This window comes from Suncus etruscus, chromosome 10, assembly GCF_024139225.1.
Source record: "Suncus etruscus isolate mSunEtr1 chromosome 10, mSunEtr1.pri.cur, whole genome shotgun sequence".
Lineage (NCBI taxonomy): Eukaryota > Metazoa > Chordata > Mammalia > Eulipotyphla > Soricidae > Suncus > Suncus etruscus.
In genome coordinates, this window is record NC_064857.1 from 70,973,759 (window position 1) to 70,981,605 (window position 7,847).

Here is a 7,847-nt window from a genome sequence, read left to right on the forward strand (position 1 = left end):
TTGAGAAATACTTCAGGAGAGGCTGCACAGAACACAAGGGGTGCAATTTCGAAAAACAGTTGAGGGAAACATAATCCGTCCAAACCTCAACGATGGAAGCCTCTAAATTTGTCTCAGGATTTGTCCTAAAAAAGATGCAAGCTTTGTGGCCAGACTTGTGACTTTTAAAAGAATAAAAAAATGTTCAGGGATGTTTTCTTCCTTGCTTTGCTACATTAGGTGGTTATGTATGAAAACATCAATATAAAGAATCCTTCCCCTCTTAAGTCCTATTCCTTTGATAGTGCCTATCATGAAATTATTTGGTCATTGCAAGTACTACCAGCATTGTACTGAGGAAGACTCACTCAATCTAGACTAGATTGTCGGGCTGAGCCATTAAGCCATTTTGTGGCTTTTCTGGGGCCTCAAAGGCTAGATTTAAAGTCTGCCTCACCAGGCTCTGATGTTGTGTTTCTTGGATTTGTCAACTCAGCCCCAAACTTTCTGACATGCTGTCAAGTTAGGCAGGTATCAGTGACAGAACAGATGGGATAGACAGACATGATATGATAGTAAAGGTGACCCATTTGCGCGCTCTCTGCAGTCACAAATGGTCACTCGTTACCCAGTTTTCGTTTGGCTTTGTCTATTAAAAAGATAGAGTTCCTATCCCAGGTTCCATCCTAGAGCAGCATAATGACCATGATCACCAACTACAGAAGATGGATTAAAAACACTGAAGGAGCAAAACTGCTAGAACCACAAAGACTTCATCATAAGCTCCATTCCTTGAGCTGTACAGACAAGATCTCTAGATACAGAGATATATGATCACTAATAGTAAGCTAGACAAAGAGGGGACTATTTACTCTAGCAGCCCGGGGGGGTGATGGTGGGGGATATGGGTTACAGGAAGGGAACGGGGATAGGGGAGGACAACTTTGGTGATGGGTATTCTCCTGATTCAATGTTACGTACCTAAAATACTACTGTGAAAGATATGTAAGCCAATATGATCAAAATAAAAACTAAAAAAAAAAAGTTCACAGAAAGTTATAGCATAGCCTTTCATTCAGTCTTGGTGTGCCCAGTGCTGGAGTCCTGACTAGTTGTCGACTAGATAAAGAGGGTACATCCTACTTCTAGGAACAGTTGTTTCATTTGCCCCTGAAGAGCCCACTTCCTATGGAATGAGGCCCAGTGTAGTCTTGGGAGCAATTGGCCCAAAGCCAAGTGTGAACTGCTGTTGGCCTGGCCTGGTTGTGTATGCCTGTACTCCTAGGATTGGGGAATCACTGGAGCAGCCAGAGGCCTTGCTCTCAGCTCCATTTACTCTGCCTGCTGGGCCTGGGAACAGGCAATCTTGTTTTCTCCCTTCACTGGGTTTTTTGGAGAGCGATTTTGGAGTTCTGAACCTGGAACTTCAGCAGTCAGCAATCCTTTATTTTCCTTTTCAGTAGGATAGATATCTTTGCTTTTTTAAGGTAAAACAAGAAGGCTTTAACATCTTCAAACTGTATTGATGGGTGGACCACTCCTGGCCTAGACCCTAGATGTCTGCGTAGGTAAAGATTCAGGGTTATGATCCAACCAAGGATGCGCAGCACCAGGTACAAGATTACTGAGGCTAGCTCCTTCATGCATGATTTGTCACCCCTAGATTTGGGGGATCCTTATCATTCCCACAAGTGCTTTGTGTAGATCAAAGGGGGTGTGTATGTTTTGGTCTTTTGTTGGTTGGTTTGTTTAGGGGTCACACCGGGAGGTGCTCAGAAGTTCGGGCGACCATAGGAGACGTTGGGATTCGAACCTCGTACTGTTTGGGTCCACTGCAACCAAGACAGGCGCCTAAGAGATTCAGGGTTTCTCCATCCTTGAAGCATACCATCATGGGATTAACTCCTGGCTCCATATATACTCATTACCCCATTCCAAAGGCTTTTTTGTGATGCCAGGAAAGTTTCCTCTCGGTTGTGTGTGAGAAATTCAAGCCACTGTAGCTAGCGATCTTGGTATTTGCGCAGGTTATAGGTCAGGGTCTAGGATAGAGTCTCTAGGTTCTAGAGGTTCCTATCCATCGTTGATGTGGTGCTCAGTCTTCTGTAACACTTGCTCCCTGATTTCGTTAAGTCCCTAGGCTGAAGCCTAGGATATTATGGATCCAAGGGTTCTGCTCAGTCTCTTGTCCAAGTTGGACCTCTTTGCAGGCTTTTCTAAGTAGACCAGCAGTTTGAAGACCCCTGGTTTAGCGGCTCACACTGGGCGGCACTCAGGTTTCTCCTGGTTCTGCACTCAGAAGTTGCTCCTGGCAGGCTTGGGGGACCATCAGGGACATCAGAATTCGAACCGCGGTCTGTTTAGGTCCACAGCATAGAAGACTGGCCCCTTACCCTTTATGCTTTATTAGAAGCAGAAACTTAACCTGGTGACAAAGTTAACTTTAGGGTTTTCTAGGGTAGTATTAACGTTTTCTTTGGGAAGGGTTGTGGCGGGACAACACCTGGCAGTGTTCAGGGGACTGTCTCCTTGGTCCAAGGCAGCATATCTTTTGTTGTTTGTTTAGGGGTCACGCCAGGCAGCGCTCAGGGGTTCCTCGTGGTTCTGCAGCCAGAGTTGCTCCTGGCAGGCTCTGGGGACCATGTCAGAGGCGGGGATTCGAACCTTGGTCTGTGTCAGGTCAGCTGCATTCAAGGCAGTCTTGCTACGAGTTACACTATACTCACTCTGGTTGCATAACTTTTAAAAAGTTACTTTAAAATACTTTATTAGTATTTACATGTCCCCCATATTTTCCTGGGCCTATGCAAACAATTGCCACTCTAATAACTTTGCCTTTGTTCTTCCTGAAATAATGTATTGTGATGAATTGTGTAAACTATTTGATGTACTTTCTTTAAATAAATTTAAAAAAATAGTCAAAAAATTTAATAGTATAAACTTTAGATCAGGAAGTCTCAAGGTCTATCACTTAACTTAATATGCATGTGAATGAAACTTAAAAAATATTATACCTGGGGCCGGGCGGTGGCGCTGGAGGTAAGGTGCCTGCCTCGCCTGCGCTAGCCTAGGACGGACCGCGGTTCGATCCCCCGGCGTCCCATATGGTCCCCCAAGAAGCCAGGAGCAACTTCTGAGCGCATAGCCAGGAGTAACCCCTGAGCGTCACAGGGTGTGGCCCAAAAACCAAAAAAAAAAAAAAAAAATTATACCTTATGAAAAAAAAATATGCCTTCAATGTTAAAGGAGTTACATAAATTTTGTGGCTTTTGATTGCTTTGTGTACTTCTAAGAAATGTTATAATGTACTACAATCTGGGGACTTGAGGGGCAAAGTAATTGTGCATGTGTTTTGTTTTATTTTTCTTAATGTTTTTTGCCTGAGAGTTTAATATTAAGGTGTCAACAAGGGGATTTCTTCTGAGAATTCTTTTATGGGTGATTGTCTTCCCATTGTAACTTCACCATGTCCTCTTCCCACTGTAACTTCACCTTGCATCTTTGTCTTCATAAAAAAATAAAATAAAATTCTTTATTAGAAGCAAGGCTTATAAGATGCTTGCCCTGCACACATCTGACCTTGACTTAACCGCACTGCCAGTAGTAATTCCTGGTCACAGATTCAGGAATAAGCAATGAGGACAACATCTACAGGAAGGGGTCAACTCCCACCCCAAATCTATTTGTCAGCAAATGGCTTGTATGCTTAAATACTTATACACTCAGGTTATCTGTGGTAGTAGTAAATTTAGAGTTAACCTAGGTAGTGCCTATACTACTAAGTACAAGTGCTTTAGTACCAGTATTCTATAGTTTTGTGGTTCTTTTACTTGTTTAACTCGATGTTTTATAAAGTATTATGGGATTTTCACATTTGATCTCATGTTTCCAGGTCAATTCTCTGAGCAAGGTTAGGCATTATCACTCTATAATATTTTAATACTATCATAGAAATGGGGTCTCTGGTGACTAAGAATCTATCCAAGATGAGAAAGAGAGGACTGGGCCTCTCCAGCAAAATACATGTTTTTCCCTCCCAAGTTGAGAATGCCCTAGAGTCCTCTACTGGAAGACTGTTTTTTTGTTTTGTTTTGTTTTGTTTGTTTGTTTTGGTTTTGGTTTTTGGGCCACACCCAGCAGTGCTCAGGGGTTACTCCTGGCTGTCTGCTCAGAAATAGCTCCTGGCAGGCACGGGGGACCATATGGGACACCGGGATTCGAACCAACCACCTTTGGTCCTGGATCGGCTGCTTACAAGGCAAACACCACTGTGCTATCTCTCCGGGCCCAAGACTAGGTTTTTTAAATTAGAGGCACCGTGATTTACAATCCTGTGATAATGTTTTATGCACACAATATTCAAATACCACATTCTCCACCAAGTCTAGCATCTCTTAAATTCCACCTCTCATCCATGGGAAAGTTGATGTAGTGGTTGTGGCAGTGCCCGACATTACCTTTCAGCTTAGTTAATTAAATGTAACAGAAGTACAGCGGACACCACCAAGGACTTGAGAAGCATAACTCTTAGTCCCATTTTCTACCCTTGTAATTGCATTTGGTGGGTAATTCAAAGTGTTGCAGTTAAATTCTGCTACTAGAACAACTATAGTCTATAACAACCTTGGATTTCTGCTTTATAAACCAAAAGGCAAACTTTCTACTACAGTAATCAAAATAAAAATCAAAAGACAGAATTATCTCAAGATCTTTCCAAATCAGTGTTTTAAAATCATCAGATCAAAGCCTTGTGTATGAGACATCTGCTGCAACACTGAAAAGCTTCCTTCTTTACTTCAGGGTGGCCACTTCAGTGGGATGAAATGCCCTATGCATCTCCCTCCTCAGTTAACCACTATTCTGATTTCTATAGAACTCTAACGAATATTAACTCTTTAGTACAACCATCCATGGACGGATTCCTTAAAAGTTTGCCCCTTGGGGCCGGTGAGGTGGCACTAGAGATAAGGTGTCTGCCTTGCAAGCACTAGCCACGGAAAGAACCGCGGTTCGATCCGCCTGCGTCCCATATGGTCTCCCCCAAGCCAGGGGTGATTTCTGAGCGCTTAGCCAGGAGTAACCCCTGAGCATCAAACGGATGTGGCCCAAAAAAAAAAAAAAAAAAAAAGTTTGCCCCCTTTTGAAAATTATCTCTGTGAGATCCTATTTCATATATTTGTCACTAGTGAGATACCCATATTGTATGTGAAGCTATGGTTGTCTACTACAGAGTGACCTTTTTCAGATGAATTGAACACATGGACTATATCAAACTGCCCTACCAGTTCACATTAGATGTAGAGGCAAAAAGAAAACTTGCGGAACTTCAATGGCAATTTGAGGCAAAGCTCAAACTTCTTAAATACAGACTTGCAAGCTCAACCTTTACCACCTCAAGGACAAACCCATGTTTCCTCTCAGATCCCAATTATATTTTACATAATAGAAAAGAATTTGAGGCTTTCATAAGCCTCTCGACATGAAGCTGATTTTCAACAACATGGGTATGTATTGTAATCAATCATAAGTAGAAACAGTCATGAGCTAGAAACACTTAAAACAATTGTACTCTTCTGAAAGCCCAAGATACAGTCTTCTAATTCTGTTCGGAGGATTTTAGTCCTGTCAGACCTACCACTAAGATGGCAGGATCATCTGACCAACAGCATGGGGAAACCCAATCTATTCAGATAAGCATCTGTTTAACTATCTTTTTTTTTTTTTTTTTTGTATTTGAAAAGATCCTTTATTACAACACTCAACCAGAGAGACAGATATCCCCCTCAGTCAATATAAAACACGATTACCAGTTTGGGAAAGGAACACCAAACATGACTTGAGAAAAAGGCTGCTAAATCCATCTTTGGCTCGATCTACTATTGGCAGAATGACCAATACATATATATATATTTTTTTTGGGGGGGTTTTTTGGGCCACACCCATTTGATGCTCAGGGGTTACTCTATCTTTTGTTGTTGTTTTGGGGAGTCACTCCTGGCAGGCTCGAAGGACCATATGGGATACCGGGATTTGAACCACCATCCTGCATGCAAGGCAAACGCCTTACCTCCATGCTATCTCTCAGGCCCCAAATGTTTACGCTCAGAAATCACTCCTGGCAGGCTCGGAGGACCATATGGGATGCCGGGATTTGAACCACCATCCTTCTGCATGCAAGGCAAACACCTTACCTCCTTGCTCTCTCTCAGGCCCCAAATGTTTAACTATCTCAATGATCAGTTCAAAGTGGAATAGAAAGGATTCCCCTCTTCAAATGAATCCCACTAATGTGAAGGTCCAAATCCAGGTACTAATTCTTCATTCTAACCTTAATGGAGTAAAACAACCTGATGTTTGTAGTGAAAGATACCTTAATGACTTTTAACTTTTTAGTTCTGTGTAAAGAGGTGATGTTCTATCATTAGAATTAATTTCATTATCTTTTCCCTTCAGAATGGGGGGGGTTCAGTTTAATAAACTTACTCTCACCATTTAATGGACACAGAAAATGACACAATCGAATGAATTAGATGTTTAATTCTGAACCATTTTATAACCGCATTTTCTCTTGAAGCATTGTATCACAGCAGGTTATGGCAGCTTTGGGGTAAAAGGCAACGGGTAAATTGTTCAAAACAAGGTTCCAAATAACACCTCTTTTTTTTTTTTAATATGGAACACTTACGAATTTGTGTGTCATTCTTGCGCAGAGGCCATGCTAATCTTCTCTGTATCATTCCAATTTTAGTATATGTGCCGCCAAAGCGAGCACGCAAATAACACCTCTTATGAATTTTCCCTACCCATACATATCCCAAATAAAGTTTTTGATTAAAAACATGAAATAGATCCACCTGCTTATTTTAAGCATATTAAAAAGGAAACTAATTGGACTATTTTTATTGGTCTATTTTATACAAAAGGCTATACATATATATATAATTTATTCAAATTACAATTAGAATGATTATGAATTAGTGTTCTCTATACCATTACTCAATTCTTAAAAATTAGAAATTCCTGTTGTAGTATTCACTATAACTTGAGACTTAAAAAATTAACAATTACTGGAAAAAAATTAAAGAGCTACTTCCAAAGCAAGCAAAGTCAGTACCATTACAGCTATTTAAAAAAAAAAAAAAAGGTTTAACAAGCAGGCTAGAGTTTGATAAATTCTATCTTGTGATCCATCATTCTTGTGCATTCTTTACTTCTTGAATCACGCCTAAAATCTATTTGTATTGTTATTTCTTCAACCAAAAAGGACCAGAACAAAAAGTTGACTTCAATCGTTCCCATAGGAAACTCAGCTTGATTAGTGTGTCAGGCACTTTCTGAGATACCAGCCCACCCCTTGAGCCCTCAGCAAATCTACAGGCTAATCACAATGATAGTTCAGATATTACAGCTGTTTAAAGAAAGGCTGCTATTAATATTTAAAACAATGAATGTTAACTCATTTGAGTTTGAAGCTGCAAAAACTGTGGAAAAAGGGAAAAATACAAACATTTAACTCAAGAACTTGCACACATGACCACGCATAACAATCAGAAATCTGAGAACATTCAAATGTTTCAAGACATCTTTCAAAGGAAGTCATTGTGGCAGACTTATAAAGAGGCTGCCACCCTACCAAATCTTTCTGGAGTTCTCTAGGCAGAGTAGAAGTATTTTTACCCAAATTGCTTTTTAAACTAAACTAAAGGATGATTTACAGGTCAGTATCAAACAGGCCAGCTGATTGCTATCACCTGGAGGCAGCCCATTCATGAGGTCCTGGGCATGGTCTAGACCTGGCAGATCATCAACTGGATAATCAGCACCAGGGTGATGGCCACCCATCTCATGTTCCATCATGAGGTCCATCC

The 7,847-nt window shown here is 41.0% G+C and overlaps 1 non-coding gene across 1 annotated transcript; it reads right to left on the bottom strand.

Moving 5' to 3' along the window:
* Window positions 1-6,645: 6,645 nt before the first annotated feature.
* LOC126021658 (U6 spliceosomal RNA) lies at window positions 6,646-6,751 on the bottom strand. The gene has a single exon (XR_007500154.1). It is a non-coding gene; the product is annotated as a U6 spliceosomal RNA (small nuclear RNA).
* Window positions 6,752-7,847: the final 1,096 nt, after the last annotated feature.